This window comes from Chiloscyllium plagiosum, chromosome 20 (genome assembly GCF_004010195.1).
Source record: "Chiloscyllium plagiosum isolate BGI_BamShark_2017 chromosome 20, ASM401019v2, whole genome shotgun sequence".
In the NCBI taxonomy this organism is placed as follows: Eukaryota; Metazoa; Chordata; class Chondrichthyes; order Orectolobiformes; family Hemiscylliidae; genus Chiloscyllium; species Chiloscyllium plagiosum.
The window spans coordinates 47,500,618-47,524,404 of NC_057729.1; positions in this window are offsets into that span (position 1 = coordinate 47,500,618).

Here is a 23,787-nt window from a genome sequence, read left to right on the forward strand (position 1 = left end):
AGTTTGTGCTGTCCACATAGCACCCTCGGTAGTGGAAGAATGCTGTATCACGTTTACTGTATCAGTTGTATATAATAGAAATGACAAATGAAAGCTACTCTATTTTACTCTTGAGATAAGAGTGGGGTGCTGGAAAAGCACAGCAGGTCAGGCAGCATCCGAGGAGCACGAGAATTGACGATTCAGGCAAAAGTCCTTCATCAGAAATGGGGCTGTGAACTGAGGGGTGGAGAGCTAAATGGGAGAGGGGTGGGGCTGCGGGGAAGGTAGCTGAGAGTGTGAAAGGTACTCTACTCCACCCATTCACAGGATGTGGGCATTGCTGGCTAGGCACCATTTGTTACCCACGCAAAAGTGAGGACTGCAGATGCTGGAAATCAGAGTCTAGATTAGAGTGATGCTTTTGCCCGAAATGTCGATTTTCCTGCTCCTTGAATGCTGCCTGACCTGCTGTGCTTTTCCAGCACCACTCTAATCTAGACCATTTGTTACCCATCTCTAATTGCCCAGATGGCAGTTAAGAGTCAACCATACTGATGTGTATCTGGAGTCACATGTAGGCCAGACCAGTTTCCTTCCCTCGACGAAGTTTAACAGCCCTGTGAAATGGCCATTTGAGCTATTCAGTTCAGGGGCAGTCAGGGATGGGCAATGAAATGCTAGCCTTGCCAAAATCCCAAGAATAAATACAAACCAGGTAGATGATCTGCACTCTGTTTCTCACTCTGAAGATACAGCTTGACCCGTTGAGGCTTTTCAGAATTTTCCTTGTTCTTCTGTCCATTTCCTGCATCTATGATTTTCTTTTCCTTTCTTTCTTTCTTTCTTTCCTTCTGTCTTTCTTTCTTTCCTTCTGTCTTTCTTTCTTTCAGCATCCTGGAGATGTGGTCCTACTGGGAAGATTGGTAATTACTGCCTATCCCAATTGCTCCTTTTAATGTTCAGGAAAGATTTTCACCTCATGAGAGTGAAGAAGCTTCCAATATGTGGGTCAAACCATTTTGGATTGTGGCTTGGCAAATTGAATCAGCCTCCCACAGCCTTGTCCATAAGACCATTAGAAGTAAGGTCATTTGGCCCATTGAGTCAACTCCACCATTCAATCATAGCTGACGGGCATTTCAATGCCACTTACTCACATTCTCCCCATATCCCTTAATTCCTTGTGAGATTAAGAATTTATCAATCTCTGTCTTGAAGACATTTATAAGACCATAAGAAATAGGAGTGGAAGTGAGGCCATTCGGCCCATCGAGTCTACTCTGGTTACCTGCTGTTTGACAAAATGGCAAAATCCCTGATCAGGCTCAGAATCTCAGAGCCGTGCGACAGAGGCTAGAGATCCAAGGAAGGGTTTACTGACCTGCTGCACACACAGGATTGCTGCTAATCTCTGGTTTCTAATCTTCAGAACAAGCACTTCAGTACCAGCCTCATGTGTCTCAGCTCCCAACTGAACTCATCAGCGGATTTGATCTCTACTAGGCAGGAACTCTGTGATATTTGCGTTAAAGGGTTGGACTGTACAACCCCTCCTACACTCCTCTCACTGCCATCAGCATAGATGAACATAACAGATACTTATATATAAAATGGGCACCTGCCTGAAAGCGGAGGCAAGATAGCGCAGTGGCTTTCACTGCATTGGAGGAAGGAGAGTGTTCCTATGAGGGGAATACTCTATTCTCATCAGAGACCCATGCCTCAAACCTTTCTAGCCTCTAAAATTTCAGTTCATAGTTTCCTGCCGATACTCACACCCTATTTGCTGGTGTTTACCAGCTAGGCCTAACCAAATACCCCAAGCTCACCCGAACACTGGGATCCATGATACTTCTTCCCTAGTGACTGCCTGCGCTTCCCAGCAGCGGCCACTCTGCGGTTCTGGTGCTGCAGCACGACAGAGCAGGCAACCAATCAATTTGGCCAACAAACTCAAGAAGGCCAGTGTTTCTTGCAGACAGTTAGAGAAATCCCATTCTAAGTGAATTAACTGGAGTATCACTATGGAGCAGCTGTGCTTTTGGGTGGCACGCTGACAGTAGGTTGGGGCATGCAACCTTTGTAAGATCCATGCCCATGTTTCAGCTCAGATAATCAGAGGGCATAGGGTTGTTTTTGTTTTGCTAAAGTAAGGGCCTTGACTGGAACTGCATTGAACTGATCAGCAACAAGATTATTTACTGCAAGCCACAAAGGAAAGAGGCCCATTTTCTGCCACCTAAGCAAGATCTGATTTAAGGCAAGTTCAGCATGGCAGGTCTATGTTTTCAGTTTCAAAGGCAGCGAGCATGTTATTACAGCACAAGTGTAAAAGAACCACACCTAGACTCTGGGAGTTCCTCTGAGCATGCCACCAGGTTTGTTGGCAAGCTCAGTCACCTTGCAACTGTCCCATGTCTACAGCAAGCCATGTCACGTGTGCTCCACCTGGAGGTAAATTCTCTGCTCATCCTTCGTCCTGAGCTGATTTCAAGTTTGTTTCTGTCACTGTCAGTTTGCCATTGCCCTCCATTCTCATGTGTTAAGATTAGAATTAGTTTTAGGGTTACTGTCAGGAATAGGGCAGTGGACAGGGCCCACGTCTACCCCAGTCAGAACAAACCGATGCACTGTTGATGATATTCTGAATCACACATTAGCCATGCAGACAACTGAGCTGACTGTCCCACTGTCCAACAAGCACAAAATGGCATTTGAATGTCAACTGTGCTTCAGCGGGTAGCACCCTTTCTTCAGTATCAGAAGGTTCAAGTCTCACTCCAGTGATTTGAGCACAAAAGTGAGATTGATTCACCAGGATAGTATTGCAACACTTTCAGAGGGGTTGATTTTCAGATAAGATATTAAACATTTGTCGTCTTTGGTAATGGTACCAACAAAAGTTTGAAAAAGAACAAGGATCTCCTTCTCAATGTATAACCTCAAACAATAACATTTACGAGAAAAGGTTATCTGGACAGGATCGCATTGACATTAGTGGTGTTTGCCATTTGTAAAACCTCCTAATGGATTTCCTATGGGTGCAATAGTTGACTGCATTTGAAAAGTAATGCATTTTTGTAATGCATTTTGTAACACACTTGGCTGTGAAAGTTCCTATACACTTTGGTGCAGATCTTCCAATCTCTGGATAGTCAGATGCAAACCCAAAGATATACATCAGGACCTCTCAGAAGGTCCAGTGTGTTAACTCCTCAGGAATTGCATGGAAATTTTGAGCATTCGATGAATAATTCCATGCCAAATGTCTGTGAGCACTGTTCCCACTGGGTTGCGTAGCCACGTGGCCATTCAGAGAGTGCTTGCATGCCGCAAACAGGCCAATCAGCTTACAGACACATTGCCTTGTGGTTCTGAAGGTTGCTTCCATGCGCAGATCTCAAAGTCCCGTGTAACATCAGTAAAACGTAGAGGGACCTTACAGTCTGACCGAGACTCAAATACAAGCAAAATACTGCGGCTGCTGGAAATCTGAAACAGAAACAAAAAATACTCAAGAAACTCAACAGGTCTGTTTGCATCTGTGAAGAGAGAAATGGGGTCTTGATAAAGAGTCATATTGGATTTAAAACATTTACTCTGTTTCTCTCTCCAAAGATGCTGCCAGTCTTTTGAGTTCCTCCAGCACTTTCTGTTTTAATTCTTACTTACTTTAACAGTTAGCATGAAATGTTAGACTCATTAAATCCATGTTTAACTCCTGAGTTAGCTCACATTTATTCACCAGCACTCTGAACAGCTTGTTAAACACCTCAAAGCTTTTTAGTGCATTTGAGAATGAAGAATTAGCAGAATATGACAGCATGTGCTGTAGGAAGGAGGCATGGCTTGTTGAGGATCCTGCGCTCTGAAGAAGGACTCAATGGAAGGTCTCTCCCTATTTCTGAGGATGCAGAGTTCGGGAGTCCCAGCTTGAAATGCTGAGCTCCACCACTGGAGGAGTGGCATGGCAGTTGGAGGGTAATTGGAGAATCTTGCTCTTTCAGTATAATATAAGCATTTCATACACCATCGAACTTCACAGTGAGTATTGAATGGGCATGGTCCTTTCTTGCGGGACATTCATACAGCTGTACAGAAAGGTCAGTACAACAGAAGCAGAAGTAGACCTGATTTACTCTCTATTCATACTTATCTATAGTATAACATTTTATACATAGCATGGGAATCTATACCTAACAGAACAGGATCTCCATTCAAAACCACCAATTTTAATTTCAACCTACAAGATACTCCAGTAAAGGGCATACTAACTGAAGATGCTAGATTTCACATTCAACCCAATCAGAATCCAATAACTTCTCGCCTTTAAACAATGGCTAAACCTTAAACAGATCATTGTTCACAGCAACTTGCCTGGCCTTCAGGACAACACCATACAACCCTGTCATGGCAGGCGCTGCAAGATGTGTCAGAGTGTCAACACAGATACCACCATTACATGTGGGGACACCACCCATCATGTACGTGACAGGTACTCATGTGACTGCCAACATTGTCTATCTCATACGCTGCAGGCAAGGATGCCCTTGGGCATGGTACATTGGTGAGACTGAGCAAACGCTACGGCAACAGATGAATGGACACCGCACAACAATCACCATGCAGGTGTGTTCCCTCCCAGTCGGAGAATACTTCAGCATAGAGTCTGGGACATTCGACCTCTGACCTTCAGGTGACTATCCTCTAAGGTGGACTTCGGGGCAGGCAACAACACAAAGTGGCCAAGCAGAGGCTGATAGCCAAGTTCGGTACCCATGGGGATGGCCTCAACCGGGACCTTGTGTCATACTACAGGTGACCCCACTACACTATACACTCTCTCTCTCTCTCTCTCATACACACGCACACACTTTCACACACACGCTCTTCCAGACCCACACACTCACACAGACCCTCTCTCATACTTAAGCTCTCTCTCGTATCCTCACACACACACACACCCCACACTCATACCCACACATGCACCCTCTCACAGACGTTTACCCACTGACCCACTTGACTCTCTACACATCTACTCACTTATACATCTCATCTGTTTAACCACCTCACCCATCTACCCTGCTCACTCACTCACCCAACTTAATCACTAACCCACCACACTCATCTTCCCACTCATTCACCTTACCTACTTATCCATTCGCTCACTCACCCACATTCTAATTCACCGACATTCACATTCAGCTTTTCAACTTACACATGCCAGCTAGTGCTGTCGAAAGAAGCATAAGACCATAAATGCCTCCAACTCTGAGTTTGAGTCAGAAAATTGAGTCAGTACTTCCACATTACTTACTGGATAGTTACTTACCCAGGCAATGCTAGACAGATTGAAACCTAACCTAACCTTGAGGCAACTACACTACTGAATCCCACCAACCCCTCAAATAGCGCCTGAGTGCATGACTATCTCCTGACCATAAGACCATAAGATCATGAGATATGTGATGATACCGTCACTTTAAAAAAGCTGTTTTGTCCTTGGTGTTTTTCAAGGGAGGTCATGAAGGCAGAGGTGCAGAAATGTCTAGTTTAACAATGGCAAGGGAATGGTCAGTTCTCCCTGTTCATGTTTTTCTAGCTTGGTTTTGTTGTAGTAGTCATGTTATGCTGGAAGGCTGCAAGCTTTAGTGAAGATTCCTGACTGAGCTTTTTCTCCGAAATCTCTTTGGAAGTTGTTCCTTGCTGCCTGTAAGAATCTGTGTTTCAATTGACCTTTTTGCCAAGGGGTGTGTTTATGGGACGTTACTGGATTGGAACGGTTCCTTAGTTAAGTTGCTGTATCGGGTTGGTTAGGTCTTCCAATAGTTAACTTATTCTAAATTCTGTCCTCTTATGTTCGTGTTTCAACTGTAGTGTTTAAATAAATTCTGTTTTGCTTAAAGCCAAGTGGTTTGACCAGCTGCATCACACCTGGAACACCCACTTCACATCTGCCTTTAAAAGAAGAAAAATTAGGCTCTAGGCTACCTTCTTAAAAAATTTAAGGTGGGTCTAGCCTGGTCCATAACAGACATAAGAGCAGAATTAGGCCATTTGACCCATTGAGTTTGTTCTGCTATTCAATCATGGCTGATATATATTTCAATCCCATTCTCCTGCCTTCTCCCTGTAGCCCTTGATCTATTTACCAGTCAATGAGCTATTTATCTCTGCCTTAAGTACACTCAATGACTTGGCCTCCACAACCTGATGTGGTAATGGCTTCCACAGATTCACCACCTCTGGCTCTGCGCTGATCCTTTTTTGTATGGATTTCTACACTGAAGGAATGTCTTGCAAGATGCAACATCAGGAGTCAGATCCTTTTAAGCATAACCAGGTAAATGCACAAATGTTTGACTAATCAGCACTAGATGCAATGGTTCCAATGCTGGCTGAACAATTTGGGCCAATGTACCTTCCTTTTGGAAGAGCTGACATAGATACTAAGAGCTCAATGTCCACTTTAAACATTGTAAGATTCCATAAAGCGCTCAGATCATATCGTGTCAGAGGAGTTCCCATGATATACCTTGGGGCATTCAATATAACTGAATTGAAAGAGAGACCCAGATTCCTGTGTCTTCTCCTCTGAATTGTTTGCTGGTGTAAAGCACTTAATCAAATGATATAATAGTGGGTAGAACACCTCTCCCAATCACCACAGACACACACCACACACACACGCTCACACTCATCATGCATGCACACACATGCGCACACTCGCACACATACACACACACACACTTGCACGTGTACGCATGCACACACATAATCTGCAAACACACATACACTTACACACACACACACATGCATGTATGAGCACCTGCATGCATGCCCATAGGCACACACGAATGCACATGCACACATACATGTGTACACACACATGTCCGCATACACGCACAAACACAAACACACATTCACACCTTGTACATACACCCCTGATTAATTGCAGGCTGAGATGGCCCATGAACAGCCTTCCTGCACTTTTGCCAATTGAGACCGTTAAGCGGGCAATTCACTGAAGGGTCTTATCAGGCTGCCCCTTGCTTGATTATCTGCAGGCCTTCCAGGAGTCCCACGCTCTGCTGGAGTTCACATTCCTTTGGCCTATTAAGTGCCTGAGAGGAACAGGATTTGTTAGACTGTCCTGAAAAGGGGCAATGTCAGGGTTTCACCGAACCTTCAGTCAATCAGCTTCAACCCCTGTCACCACTACAGGATTCTGATTTGAAGCTGGGACAGATGACTGTCTCGATAGTGATGTGTCACGCTTATGGATTCTGTCACATCATGTAGTGAGAGAAAAATGCTTGCATCCTGTAGAACAGTTTTACTAACTCTTCCTAAAAGCTAGCTAAATTATGCATATTGCAGAATTCTCATGATGACATTTCATGGGCAACCACCTGGGTTTGCAAAATTAAGAGAAAGGCATTGATGAAGAATTGGAAATGTATCATGGAGTTAAATGCTAAGTGGCTTCATTGCTCTTCTTTTCCTTGGAAGAGATTCCTAAGTGAGTTAGCTATTTATTTCCTGTTTTTGTCGTAATGAACTACGAACCCTTCTACAGAATTGTAGAATCCTTACAGTGTGGAAACAGGCCATTTGGCCCATCAAGTCCACACTGACCTTCCAAAGAACCCACCCCCATCCTACCCCTGTAACCCTGCATTTCCGACCCAGCCCTGGACACTATGGGAAATTCAGCACGGCCAATCCACCGAGCCTGCACATCTTTGGACTGTAGAAGAAAACCAGAGCACCCGAAGGAAAGCCATGCAGATATGGGGAGAATGTGAAAACTCCGTAATAATAAACTTTCTCATAATAAGCTACATAGTTTGGAGGTAAGCAGATTGATACAATTTTGTCTTAAAATTAATTTGTCGAAAACAACTTGCACTGGCAGTCATGAGATTTTATTAATATTTTACAAACACATAGTAATTTCATTTGCTATGCATGTTATGCATGTGACCCAGAGTAGACGAGTGTCAGGTTTTATTTGCTTCATCGCCACCCAAGAGTTGTGTACTATATTGCTGCATGTGTGGCCTGGCCACTATTTATCTCTTAATCAACCTCATTAAAACAGATTATCTGCTCATTATCTCCCTGTTGTTTGTGGGGAGGGGAGTGTCATTGCTGTGTGCAAATTGGCTGTTGCATTTCTTACCTGGCAGATTCTGAGTTCATCAAGAGTGCTGTATAAATCAAAACTTTACTTCCTTATAGTTTTATTGACACATAAAAAAGGAAACAGAACTATATAAAGGATGGAAAACATTAAAATTAAATTTCGGAATACATTAACAACGTAAATCCTAATCTTATGAGACGATTCCAAGCAGAAGGAGCTGTTGATATTCTGTTAATGTGGCGTTCATTTTCTCTGACACCATTTAGGAATTGGTTTCCAGCAAAAAATAAAATCAGAGTGACAGCCATGAGAAGGCCTGTTTATGGAGTTGTGAGTTCTATTTAAGAAATATCCAGAATGGCAGTTTTGCAGCCTTTGGCAAGGATCTAACGAGTGCATTTGAGTTTATGTTCTTGGTATAATATCATTACATGGTAGACTTCAGTCAATTACATGAACTCTGAAGTGAGTCATGTTCAGGACAGTACATGCCGACGAACGAGAATTAATTAGAAACTCCAAACCCTTAAAGATTAATGAATAACCTTAAAAAATTGTTGCGCAATGTATTTCTGCCTCTTAGCTCACTGCTATTTGCTCAAGCAGGTAGTGCTTCAGTTTAACCCATTACGTTGTTTTGGCGGCCTTTCTTTATTTAGATACTTTTTGTGTGGCGTTTAGAGTCAGATGATGTCAAGACTTGTTGATGTGGGAAGGCTTTTAGCTTTAAAAACACAACAACTCAAGGGCCTTTATGTCAGATTTAAGTAATGGTGTCTGTGCACTGCACCAAATAGGCATTCCCAACCTCACCCTCGGAATTACACCTCCCACTGCACGATGTGACATTTCAGTTTCTAAGATCAGCAATCCTTGCTTAGGTAAAGGGCAACATGCTCATTGTATCATGTTGAGCCAATTTCAATGGTTGTTCCTCTATTTCTTTTCTTTATTATTTTTGAGAGAGAGCAGACAAAAAGAAAGGCATATGACTGGTGACTTATGCCAATCAGTACCCTGCTTTAGGCTGACAACGAAAACCAACTCATGTGTAAGAAGGTGGAAGCAGAATTGGAGTTCTTAATGAGCAAAAATTAAGCAGTAGCATAAAAAGAGACATAATTTAATGGCAGGAAAAACATGCAAATAAAATCCTTAGAATAACAATGGAAAATAGTTTATTAAAAGAAGGAGAGGCTGCAAACTAAATTCTTATTAATAATGAAAGGAAGAGATTAGGATTCAATAGAGGAACAATTGAAACTTAGTCAAATTCCAAACATAAGTGTTCATATTCCAGTAAAAAAAATGAAAGATTGGACAATATTCAGATTACTGGAAAGTTACGAAGAGGGGACATTGAAGTTTCTTTAAGTATAGGAGACTGAAGGGGACCTTATAGAAGTGTAAAAGATCATGAGAGGCATGGATAGGATGTATGCACTCAGTCTTTTTTGTCAGCTTGGAGAATCGAGGACTAGAGGGTATCAGCTTAAGGTCAGCGGGGAAAGAATAAAAGGGAACCTGAGGGGCGACATTTTTACACAGAGGGTGGTACGCACATGGAATGAACTGCCAGCAGATGTGGTTGAGGCAGGTACATTAACAACATTTAAAAGACATTTGGACAAATACATGGATAGGAAAGGTTTAGAAGGATATGGGCCAAGTGCAGGGAAATGGGGTTAGTGTGGACGGACATTTTCGTCGGCTTGGACCAGTTTGGGCCAAAGGGCCTGTCTCCATGCTATAGGACTCTACGCTCTATGACTCTAAGAATAGCTTTAAATTAAGGGGGGGTAGATATAGGACTGAAGTTAGGGGTAGGTTCTTCACTCAGCGAGTCGTAAGTTCATGGAATGCCCTGCCAGCAGCAGTGGTGGACTCTCCCTCTTTATGGGCATTTAAGCGGGCATTGGATAGGTATATGGAGGATAGTGGGTTAGTATAGGTTAGGTGGGCTTGGATCGGCGCAACATCGAGGGCCAAAGGGCCTGTACTGCGCTGTATTCTTCTATGTTCTATGTTCTAATGGAAGAATTTAAGCAAATGGAACAAGAGTTACTAAAAAAGAAGCTTCTTTTAGACACATTTGTACAATGAGGAATAAGAACTAAATTAAGATTAGGATTTCCAATAGGTTTAGGAGGCAACATAACATTAAAGCTTGAAGAATGGAATATCCTTTGTTGTCACGTGTACTCCATTGTAGATGTATAGTGAAAAGCTTTTATAATGTCTGCTCTTATGATGCCATCTGAGGTATTGATTTGACTTTATTATCATGTGTACTGAGGCACAGTGAAAACTTTGTCTTGTGAGCAATACAGGCAGGTCACGTAGTTAAGTAGCATACATAGTAAATAATAGGTAAGCAGCGGCAAAAGCAAAAACCAGGTGCAGGAGAACTTTAAGAGCTTGTGAGTCCATTCAGTATTCTAACAACAGTAGAGTAGAAGCTGTTACGAAACTGGCTAGTGCATGTGTTCAGGTTTCTGCACCTTCTCCCCAATGGTGGAGGTTGTAGAAAAACATTGCCAGGGTGGGATGGATCTTTAAGAATGCTGGCGGCCTTTCCTTGACAGCGGGCCTGGTAGATGGATTCTATAGATGGGAGTTTGGCGTTTGTGATTATCCAGGCCGAGTTCACACTCTCTTTAACCGTCTCCAATCTTGAATGGTACAGTTGCAATACCATGCAGTGATACATCCAGACAGAATGCTCTCGATGGTGCACCTATAAAAATTGGCAAGGGTTTTTGCCATCATGCCAAATTTCCTCAGCTGCCTGAGGAAGAAGAGACATTGTTTTGCCGTTGTAACTAGTGTGTCCACATGAAGAGTCCAAGAAAGGTTGTTGTGGATGACCACTTCAAAGAGCTTGACATTGCCATTTGTGCCACCTCTGTACAGTTAATATGTAGGGGTACATGAGTAACATCCTGCCGAAAATCAATAATGAGTTCCTTGGTTTTGCCGGCATTGAGAGCTAGGTTGTTCTCAGTGCACCATTTTTCCAGGTCTTCCTCCTCCCATCTGTAGTCTGTTCCATTGCCATCTGAGATTTGACCGACTATGGTGGTGTCATCAGCGAACTGGTAAATGGCATTAGTCTGGAATTTGGTGACACAGTCATAGGTATACAGTGAGTACAGTAGGGGGCTGAGTATGCAATCCTGGGTGGCTCCAGTGTTGAGTGTGAATGAGGATGAAATATTGCCCCCAATCCTCACTGATTGTGGCCTGTGGGTCAGGAAACTGAGGATCCAGTTGCAGAGATTGGGCTTAGTCCGAGATCACTAAGTTTAATAACCAGTCTTATGGAGATAATAGTGTTGAAAACTGAATTGTAGTCAATGGTGAGAATTCTCTCATAGCTGTTCTTGGTATCAAGATGTTCTACGGAGGAGTGAAGGGCAAGTCATATTTAATTGACGTGGATCAGTTTGTTCGATAGCATTTGGTGAGGGTCAAGAATAGTGGGAAGGCTCGAGTTGATTAATGCCATGACCAGCCTTTCAAAGCACTTCATGACCACCAAACGTAGGGGCCACTGGGCAGTAGTCATTGAGACATGCTACATGAGCCTTCTTAGGCACAGGGATGATGTTGGCCCTCTTGAAACAGGCAGGAACAGTGGCCTGCTGCAGGCTTGAAGACGTCCAAGCGAAGATCTCTGCCAGTTGATCTGCGCTTGCTCTGAGTGTCTGTCTGGGTCTCTTTAGGTACAAGTACCTAGGTACAAATCTTGGATACAAAAGAGGAATAAAAAGTAGTTGCATTACTTTACAGAGTTTAAAAATTAAGTTAGAAATAAGATATGGTTAAAGGATTGGCATTACAATGAGGTAAAAATTTCAAATGAACATTACGTAATGGCAGATCAACTCTGACTGCACACGTCAGACCCCAGTCCCATCTCTGTCTGTTCCAAGCTTCCAGACCACTGTGTACAGGCACTCAGCTGCTCCAAGGTAAGTTCCAGGAGCCTCCAGCGCCAGTCTCCACCCAGGACTCACTGCCCATGTGTTGCCCTCACTCTTCTGGGACTCACTCTCCCCACCTGCTGCTGTTCCAGGATTCACCTCTGGGGCTAAGGGGAGAGAACAAGATAGAAAAAAATAAAAAAAAAACAAAAAAAAAGAACAGGCAAAGCAGAGGAGCTCTGGCAGGAGTGTTTTACTGTGCCACCAACTTGCTGAAAGGAAATATGTTACATAAGCACTTTGCATTAGTTTTCACAGAGGTGGGATCTGTAAAGTCTAGAAATAGTTGAGGTACGTGTCAAATTGGTCCATGTAGATTCTTAGTTAAGGAAAGTTGAAGTGAATAAGTTCATCCAACTTTGGGTAAACAAATCACAAGAACTTTGGCAGAAGAGAGGGAAGAAGATCAAAGGAAATTAGGATTTTCTCTTAGATTCTACCTAGTTTTGAGGGCTCTTGGATGAATAGGAATGGAACAATGTCATATCATACCAAACTCCCTACCAATTAACATGGCTTCAGTGATTTCTGCAAGCATTATAATGAGCAGCAAAATTCAAACTGCTTATTAACAATGGAATAATATTACATATTACAACTTTCAATAATAATGTCAAAGCAATGCTGGCACAAGGAATGCCAACTCACTTTTGACATCCAAAACGCCTGTGGCATTTAAAACATCTTTGTTAAAAGATGCAATCAAGCACAAAGTGAAATGCATTCCAGAGTCCCATGATTTTTATATTTTCTTCACATAAATAATTTATCTTCCTCATCTACCCTTGATACAAACCCCTGAGTTGTTATTTTCCTCAGGTTTTGAAGCAGACTCCATAGTGACGTGCCCTGCCAGGGGTCTGCAAGAATTGTTCTTATTCGTTCATGACCAGTGGATGTAGGTTTGCTCACTGAGCTGGAAGGTTCATTTTCAGATGTTTCATCACCATACTAGGTCATCTTCAATGACCCTCTGGATGAAGTACTGCTGATGATTCCTGTTTTCTATTTATATGTTTGGGTTTCTTTGAGTTCTTTTCTTGAAGTGTTGCAGTCTATGTGGTGTATGCACATTTGTGGTGTCAGGAGCTCCAGGTTTTTGACTCATTAACAGTGAAAGAATGACAGTTTATCAGTACATTAGGAGTAAGAGGATGACTTAGGAAATACCTGGCCAATCAGAGATGTATATGGTAACAAATGTGGGTGCTAAAGAGGTGTACGAGGTTTTAAAGAGGTATTTTGTATCTGTCTTCATAAAAGAGAGGAATGATGTGGACTTTCTAGATAAAGACGGGGAGTGTGATATATTAAGTAGACTAAGAATAATGAGAAGGAAAGTTCTGGATGCCTAATATCCTTGATAGTGGATAAGTCATCAGGAGCCAATGACATGTATTTAAGGATGTCAATAGAATCCATGGAACAAATATCAGAGACTCTGAGGATAATTTTCCAATCCTCACTTGATACAGATGGGGTACAAGTGAGTTGGAGATCTGCACAAATTGGACAGTTTGTTTAAAAGGTGATGAAGAATAGGCCAAGTAGGTACTAGTTGGTTGATCTCAGTGCCGGGCAAAGTATTGGAATTAATATTCAGAAAAATGATTAATTATTACTTGGAGAAGCATAGATTCATCAGGGATAGACAGCATGCTTTTTATTAACTGAAGGGTGTGTCTTACTAGCTTAATTAAATGTTTTTGAGAAATTAATAAGGAGGATAGACAAGGGTGGTGCAGTGGATGTTGTCAGTATGGATGTTAGTCAGGCATTTGACAATATTCCACGTAGCAGACTGTTAAGATACAGAGAATCGTGGTGAATTAGATCCAGAATTGACTCAGTGGTAGAAAGCAAAGGGTAATGGTTGACAGATGATTTTGTGAATGGAAGGTGCTTTCCAGAGATGTTCTCCAAGGCTCAGTTTGAGTTGCTTGCCTTTGTGGCATATATCAATGATTTAGACTTAAATGTAGGAGAAATGATTGAGAAATTTGCAAATGACATAACAATTGGCTGGGTAGTTGGCAATGAAGACAATACCTTTTGATTACGGGAACATATTAATTTTGGCTGAGTGGGCAGGAAACTGGGAAATGGAAATAAATCGGGAGAAGTGCGAATTATGCATTTGGGAAGGGCAATCAAAGTTTGGGAATATATTATAAATAGAAAGATACTGAGAAGGTTAGAGGAAGTAAGAGACTTTAAAATGCATGTACGCAGATCTTTGAAGGTGGCAGGAGATAAGGTAGTGAAGAAGGCATATGTGTTGCTTTCCTTCATTGGATGAACTATTGAACACAAAAGCAGAGATACAATACTGGAACTATATAAGAGACTGGGTTAGGCCAAAGCTGGAGTCTTGTGGACAGTTCTGATCACCAGATTACAGGAAGGATACTTTGCTCTCTCTCTCTCTAGAGAGAGAGAAAGAGGGAAAGAGAGCAAGAGATAAAGATAGAGTACTGATGAAATTCACAAGAATGTGGCCAGGACTTGAAAATTGCAGATATGTGGAAAACAATTGATAGGATATTGTTATTTTCCTTTGACTGAGGAGGCTGAGGAGTGATTTAATTGAAGTGTGAGGCTCAGAGTGTATAGGGAAGTTCTGTTTCCCACAGCATTGATGTCATGAAATATCAGTAATGTCACTGAAAATGATTGGACCTTGGATACTACTCTATGGAACTCCTACAGTGATGCTGTGGGCCTGACATGATCATCCTGAAACAGGCACAACCAAATTCCTATGTGCTCAATATAACTAACCCAGTGGAAGTATTCCTCCTGTTAACAATTTTGCTAGGGTTTCTCATGGCACACTCAGTCAAATGTCATATGGTGCCTGGTGTAGTGGTTAATGGCCTTGCCTTAGAATCAGAAGGTGTGCGTTTAAGTAACACCAACCCTGGAAGTGTGTCATAATTACTATGGGGCATTGATTTGATTGGTAGAAGGATTAGAAGAGATATATAGAGAAACATTTTACATCAGAAGATGATGGTTGTCTCAATTCGTGGTTGAGGCAAAAACTCTCAACTCATTTAACCACATCTGTATCTGCACCTGAGGCATTGTACCCTGCAAGGCCAAGAACCAGGTATTGTTCATGAGATTAGAATAGGTGGCTAGTTCAGCCACTTCAGATATGATGGGTAAGAAGCTTCTTTTTGTGCTTAAACCTTTCTATATTTTTATGGTTCTACATTTCTAAGTCAGAGTATTGTATGATGTGAAGGGGAACTTACAAGTAATGATGTTCCATGCGCCTGCCACCATTGAACCTCTAAGTAATACAGCATGAGGGTTTGGGAGGTACTGCAAAGGGAGTCTTGGTGAGTTGCTGCAGTGGATTGAGTAATTGGTACGCATTGCTGCTACTCTGAGTCTGTGATGGAGGGAGTGAAATTTAAGCTGGTTCATGGGTTGTCGATCAAGTAGGTTGCTTATTCTTGGGTGATATTATGATTCTTGAGTGTTTTTGGAACTGCATTCATCCTAACAAGTGAGGATTGTTGTGTCTTGCTCTTTACAAACACCTTATAGTTGGTGGATAATCTTTGGAGAGTCAGTTGATGATTGCCTCGCCAAAGGTTTTGTAGCCTCTGATCTGCTCTTGCAGTTATTGGCCAATGGTTTTGTCAGAATATGATGGTGATGGTAACACCATTAAATGTGAAGGAAAGATGTTTAAGTTTTCTCTTGGAAGATGCAGTCATTTTCTGACAATTGTGTCATATTAATGTTGCTTGTCATGCATTCTGTCAAGTCTGAATGTTGTTCAGGTCTTGCTGTACCTGGGTGTGGTCTGCTCATTAAATGAGGAGGTGCAAACTGAATTGAATGCTGTATAAACATCAGTGAATAACCCACTTCTGATTTTTGAGAAAAGCAGGTCATTAATGATGTTACTGAAAATGATTGGACCTTGGAAACTACATTGTGGAACTCCTGTCGTGATGCTCTGGGCCTGAGATAATTATCCTGAAACAAGTTCAACCATCTTTCTATGTGTTCAGTATAACTAACCAGTGGAAGTTTTCTTCTGCGTTGAGTTGTCATCTCATAAAATCTGACAGAGATGCTTGAGACCACTGGAACTTGGGAACAGATAATGATTGCAAATTAATTAATGGATATTTGGGTGAGCACTTGCCTTAGTGTAGATTTGTGGGGGGATGGATTCTTTTGGAAGAATGGTGCTGCCCCTACCTCTGAGTGATACGGCATAAGGCATAGGTTTAAGCTCCACCTGCACCAGAGATGTACCATAACCTGGCTGAATAAGTCATTTAAAATGTCAATGTATGTATGTAATGAGTAATCAGTGTTGGTTGAGGGTGTTGTGGTGTAGTGGTAGTGTCCTTGCCTTAGAGTCAGAAGGTGTTTAAGTACCACCAACCCTGGAGGTGTGTCAGAGCATATCTGAACAGATTGATTAATTTGTTGGAGCTTGTGAACCATGCAAAGAAATAAAACTCTGATTAGAAAGCTATACACTTGGACTCTGTCTAATTAGCTTTTAAGCTCAGGCATTTAACATGCTGGTCAATGGGCAGTTTTAAAAAAATGTATTCAATCTCTCTTGGCAACTTAGAGCAGTGGGAATGGAGGCTAGGGTTTTTGCATGCTCCTCTTGCAGAATGTGGGAGGTAAGGGTCACCATTATTGTCCCTGCTAACTTTGCCCGTGAGAAGAGCACCCAACTCCAGCTCCTCACAGACTCAATATGTAGATAGGCCGACTAGAAGGGAGGTCATATTGAATTTGATGCTTGGCAATGAACCAGGGCAGGTGTCAGATCTCTTGATCGGAGACCTTTTGGTGATAGTGATCACAATTCTGAGCTTTACTACAATCATGGAGAGGGATAGAAGCAGACGATATGAGAAAGTATTCAACTGGGGAGGGGGAATTACAATGCTATTAGGCAACAAGTATGGAACATAAGTTGGGAACAGAAGTTCTCAAGGAAATGAATGACAGAAATGTGGAGGTTTTTTCGGGAACACTTGCTGATAGTGCTAGATAGGTTTGTCGCACTGAGGCAAGGAAGGGTTGGTAGGGTGAAGTCAAGAGGAAGAAGGAAGCTTACTTATGATTGAGGAGGCAAGGATCAGACAGGGCTCTAGAAGGTTACAAGGCATACAGAAAAGAACTGAAGAATGGACTTAGGAATGCTAGAAGGGAAGGATTAAGGAAATGGCATTCTACACTTATGTGAGGAGCAAGACGATGGCCAGAGTGAGGATAGGGCTGATCAAGGATAGTGGAAGCAACATGTGCCTGGAGTCTGAGGCCTTAGGGGTCGTCTTGAATGAATACTTTGCCTCAGTATTTACTACTAAGAGGGACCTTGATGTTTGCGAAGACAGTGTAAAACAGGGTGATATGCTATAACCCCTGGGCAAGTTGGAATATACCCAAGGTTACTACAGGAAATGAGAGAAGAGATTGCTGTGCCTTTGGCGATGATCTTTGCATCCTTACCGTCCAGAGGAGTAGTGCCAGATGATTGGAGGGTGGCAGATGTTATTCCCTTGTTCAAGAAAGAGAATAGGGATAATCTTGGGAATTACAGACCAGTCAGATTTACATCTGTGGTGAGCAAACTATTTGAGAGGATCCTGAGAGAAGGATTTATGATTACTTGGAAAACAATAGTTTGATTAGAGATAGTCAACTTGGCTTTGAGAGGGGCAGGGCATACCTCACAAGCCTTATTGAATTCTTTGAGGATGTGATAAAACAAATTGATTAAGGTGGAGCAGTGGATGTAGTGTACATGGATTTTAGCAAGGCGTTTGATAAGGTTCCCCCATGGTAGGCTCATTCAGAAAGTAAGGAGACATGGGATACAGGGAAATTTGGCTGTCTGGATACAGAATTGGCTGGCCATAGAAGACAGAAGGTGGTGGTAGATCAAAAGTATTCAGCCTGGAGTTTGGTGACCAGTGGTGTTCTGGGACCTCTGTTCTTTCTGATTTTTAGAAATAACTTGGATGAGGAAGTGGAAGGGTGGATTAGTAAGTTTGCCAATGACACAAAGATTTGTGGAGTTGTGGATAGTGTGGATACCTGTTGTAGATTGCAACAGGACATTGACAGGATACAGAATTGGGCTGTTAAGTGGCGGATGGAATTCAACCTGGAAAAATGTGAAGTGATTCATCTTGGAAGGCTGAATTTGAATGCAGAATACAGGGTTAGAGTCAGGATTCTTGGTAGTGTCACTTATACCTTATTCTAGCTTTGATCAAAATCTGGACAGAAGAGCTGAATTTAAGAGGTGAGGTTAGAATGACTGCCCTAGGGCCCTCTTGTGGAACAGTAGTAGTGTCGTTACCCCTGGACAAGGAGGCATGGGTTCAAGTCCAATTTATTCCTGAGGTGTGTAATAATATCTCTGAGGAGGCTTTGATTAGAAAAATGTAGTCGTGAGAAAAGAATAAAAATGGACATAGAACAGTACAGCACAATACAGGCCCTTTGGCCCTCGATGTTGTGCCAACTTTTTATCCTACTCTACCTTTCATTTTACTATCATCCATGTGCATATCCAAGAGTCATTTAAATGTCCCTTGTTTATCTGACTCTACTGCCACCTCTGGCAGTGCATTCCATGCACTCAGCACTCCCTGTGTAAAGAACCTCCTTAAACCTTCCTCTAATCACCATAAAATTATGCACCCCTGTGAAAGTCTTTTCCGCCATGGGAATAAGTCCCTGTCTATATACTGCATCTATGCCTATCATCCTCTTGTACATCTCTATCAAAACGCCTCTCACCCTTCTACGCTCCAATGAGAAAAGCCTTAGCTCCATCAACTTTTCTTCATAAGACATGCCCTCCAGTCTAGGCAGCATCCTAGTAAATCTCCTCTGCACCCTCTCTAAAGCTGTACAAGAAGGGTAGTAGGGACATTCCAGGTAACTACAGACCAGTGAGCCTGACATCAGTGGTGGGAAAGTTGCTGGAGAAAGTACTGAGGGATAGAATCTATTTATATTTGGAAGAGAATGGGCTTATCAGTGATAGGCAACATGGTTTTGTATGGGGTAGATTGTGCCTTACCAACTTAATAGATTTCTTTGAGGAAGTGGCCAAGTTGATAGATGAAGGAAAGGCTGTGCATGTCATGTACATGGACTTTAGTAAGGCATTTGATAAGGTTCCCCATGGTAAACTAATGGAGAAAGTGGAGTCACATAGTGTGCAGGGTGTTCCAGCGCCATGGATAAAGAACTGGTTGAGCAACAGGAGGCAGAGAGTAGTAGGTGAAGGGAGTTTGTTGAAATGGTGAAAGGTGACCAGTGGTGTTCCAAGGAGTCAGTGCTGAGGCAACTCTTGTTTGTGATATACATAAACAATCTGGAAGAGGGCATTGGTGGTCTGATCAGTAAGTATGCAGATGACACGAAGATTGGTGGAGTAGCAGAAAGCATAGGGGACTGTCAAAAAATTCAGGAGAATATAGATAGACTGGAGAGTAAGGTGGAGAAGTGGCAGATGGAATTCAATCCAGACAAATGTGAGGTATTGCATTTTGGAAAGTCTAATTCTAGAGTGAACTATACTGTAAACGGAAAAGCCTTGGGAAAAGTTGATGAGCAGAGAGATCTGGAAGTTCAGGTCCATTGTACTCTGAAGTTGGCTGCACAGGTGGATACAGCAGTCAAGAAGGCATATGGTATGCTTGCCTTCATCAGATGGGGTATTGAGTATAAGAGTTGAAACTTTATTGCTGGAACAGCACAGCAGGTCAGGCAGCATCCAGGGAACAGGAGATTCGACGTTTCGGGCACAGGCCCTTCTTCAGGAAACTTTCTCCTATTGAGTATAAGAGCTGACAGGTCATATTAAAATTGTACAAGACATTGGTTTGGCTGCATTTAGAATACTGTGTATAGTTATGGTCACCACATTACCAAAAGGATGTGGACACTTTGGAGAGGGTGCAGAGAGGGTTTTCGAGGATGTTGCCTGGTATGGAAGGTGCTAGCTATGAAGAGCGGTTGAGTAGGTTAGGATTGTTTTCATTAGAAAAAGGGAGATTGAGGGGGCACCTGATTGAGGTCTACAAAATCATGAAGGGTATAGACAGGGTGGCTAGTGATAAGCTTTTTCCCAGATTGAGGGACTCAATAACGAGCGGACACACATTGAAGGCAAGAGGAGAAAAGTTTAAGTGGGATACATGTGGCAAGTACTTTCCATAGAGGATGGTAGGTACCTGGAATGCGTTGCCAGCAGAGGTGGTAGAGGCGGGCACGGTAGATTCATTTAAGGTGCGTCTGGACAGATGCATGAGTAGGTGGGGAGCAGAGGGATATAGATGCTTAGGAATTGGGAGAGAGGTTTAGACAGTGGATTTGGATTGGCACAGGCTTGGAGAAAAGAAGGGCCTGTTCCTGGGCTGTAAATTTTCTTTGTTCTTTGTTAATTTTCAGTAAGTGCCATTTGATAGTACTTTTGATAATACATTCCAATTCTTTGCTGATGATTGAGAACAGTCTGATTTAGAGTTGTCTAAATTGTCCAGATTGACTTTATCCTGCTTTTAGTGGACAGGACGTACCTGGGTAATTTTCCTTTGCAGTATTATGTACTTCTTGTCAGATGTGGAAGTTTAAAGAGAGTTTAAGGGTTTCTGCTGATTATATCTGCCATAAATGCTGTTGGATGCGAATCTTATCAGATCGAGTGGATTGGTTGGAGAGACAAATAGAAGCGATGAGGAATTTGCAACAGCAAAAGTATGTGATGGATGGCAGTTATAGGAAGGGGGGAAAGTCTCAGATACAGTCACATAGATGGGTTAACTCCAGGAAGGGTAAGAGAGGTAGGCACCTAGGCAGGAGTCTTTTGTGGATATACCTATTTCAAACAGGTATGCTGTTTTGGAAAATGTAGGGGGTGATGGATTCTCAGGGGAACGTAGCACGAAGAGCCAAGTTTCTGGTATTGAGACTGGCTCTAATGAAACGAGGGGTATGTTAGTTTCCAAGAGATCAATTGTGTTAGGGGATGCTGTAGTCAGAGGTACAGACAGATGTTTCTGTGGCCAGCAGAGAAAAAGCAGAATGGTGTGTTGTTTCCCTGGTGCCAGGATCAAGGCTGTCTCAGAGAGGGTGCAGAATGTTCTCATGGGGGAGAGGGGCCAGCAAGAGGTCATTGTCCACATTGGAACCAACGATATAGGAAGGGAAAAGGTTGAGATTTTGAAGGGAGATTACAGAGAGTTAGGCAGAAATTTAAAAAGGGGTTCCTCAAGGGTAGAAATATCTGGATAACTCCCAGTGCTACGAGCTAGTGAGGGCAGGAATAGAAGGATAGAGCAGATGAATGCATGGCTGAGGAGCTGGTCTATGGGAGAAGGAGTCACATTTTTGGATCATTGAAATCTCTTTTGGGGTAGAAGTGACCTGCACAAGACGGATGGATTGCACCTAAATTGGAAGGGGACTAATATACTGACAGGGAAATTTGCTAGAACTGCTTGGGAGGAATTAAACTAGTAAGGTGTGGGGGTTGGGACCCAGGGAGATAGTGAGGAAAGAGATCAATCTGAGACTGGTACAGTTGAGAAGAGAAGTGAGTCAAACAGTCAGGACAGGCAGGGACAAGGTAGGACTAATAAATTAAATTGCATTTATTTCAATGCAAGAGGCCTAACAGGGAAGGCAGATGAACTCAGGGCATGGTTAGGAACATGGGACTGGGATATCATAGCAATTACGGAAACATGGCTCAGGGATGGGCAGGACCGGCAGCTTAATGTTCCAGGATACAAATGCTGCAGGAAGGATAGAAAGGGAGGCAAGACAGGAGCGAGAGTGGCATTTTTGATAAGGGATAGCATTACAGTTGTGTTGAGGGACGATTTTCCCGGAAATACATCCGGGGAAGTTATTTGGATGGAACTGAGAAATAGGAAAGGGATGATCACCTTATTGGGATTGTATTATAGACCCCCTAATAGTCAGAGGGAAATTGAGAAACAAACTTGCAAGGAGATCTCAGCTATCTGTAAGAATAATAGGATGGTTACGGTAGGGGACTTTAAGTTTCCAAACATCGACTGGGACTGCCATAGTGTTAAGGATTTATTTGGAGAGGAATTTCTTAAGTGCGTACAAGACAATTTTCTGATTAAGTATGTAGATGTACCTACTAGAGAAGGTACAAAACTTGACTTACTCTTGGGAAATAAGGCAGGGCAAGTGACTGAGGTGTCAGTGGGGGAGCACTTTGGGGCCAGCGACCATAATTCTATTTGTTTTAAAATAGTGATGGAAAAGGATAGACCAGATCTAAAAGTTGAAGTTCTAAATTGGAGAAAGGCCAATTTTGACGGTATTATGCAAGAACTTTCAAAATTCTGGATCAGTGGTGCTGGAAGAGCACAGCAATTCAGGCAGCATCCGACGAGCAGCAAAATCGACGTTTCGGGCAAAAGCCCTTCATCAGGAATAAAGAAGAACTTTCGAAAGCTGATTGGAGGCAGATGTTCGCAGGTAAAGGGATGGCTGGAAAGTGGGAAGTCTTCAGAAATGAGATAACAAGAATCCAGAGAAAGTATATTCCTGTCAGGGTGAAAGGAAAAGCTGGTAGGTATAGGGAATGCTGGATGACTAACGAAATTGAGTGTTTGGTTAAAAAAAAGAAGGAAGCATATGTCAGGTATAGACAGGATAGATCGAGTGAATCCTTAGAAGAGTATAAAGGAAGTAGGAGTATACTTAAGAGGGAACTCAGGAGGGCAAAAAAGGGACATGAGATAGCTTTGACAAATAGAATTAAGGAGAATCCAAAGGGTTTTTACAAATATATTAAGGACAAAAGGGGAACTAGGGAGAGAAAGGGCCCCTCAAAGATCAGCAATGCGGCCTTTGTGTGGAGCCACAGAAAATGGGGGAGATACTAAATGAATATTTTGCATCAGTATTTAAGGTGGAAAAGGATGTGGAAGATATAGACTGTAGGGAAATAGATGATGACATCTTGCAAAATTTCCAGATTATAGAGGAGGAAGTGCTGGATGTCTTGAAATGGTTAAAGGTGGATAAATCCCCATGACCTGGTCAGGTGTACCCTAGAACTCTGTGGGAAGCTAGAGAAGTGATTGCTGGGCCTCTTGCTGAGATATTTTTGTCATCGATCTTCACAGATGAGGTACCGGAAGACTGGAGGATGGCAAACGTGGTGCCACTGTTTAAGAAGGACAGTAAAGACAAGCCAGGGAACTATAGGCCGGTGAGTCTGACCTCAGTGGTGGGCAAGTTGTTGGAGGGACTCCTGAGGGACAGAATGTACATGTATTTGGAAAGGCAAGGACTGATTAGGGATAGTCAACATGGCTTTGTGCATGGGAAATCATGTCTTACAAACGTGATTGAGTTTTTTGAAGAAGTAACAAAGAGGATTGATGAGGGCAGAGCAGGAGATGTGATCTATATGGACTTCAGTAAGGCGTTCGACAAGGTTCCCCATGGGAGACTGATTAGCAAGGTTAGATCTCATGGAATACAGGGAGAACTAGCCATTTGGATACAGAACTGGCTCAAAGGTAGAAGACAGAGGGTGGTGGTGGAGGATTGTTTTTCAGACTGGAGGCCTGTGACCAGTGGAGTGCCACAAGGATCGGTGCTGGGTCC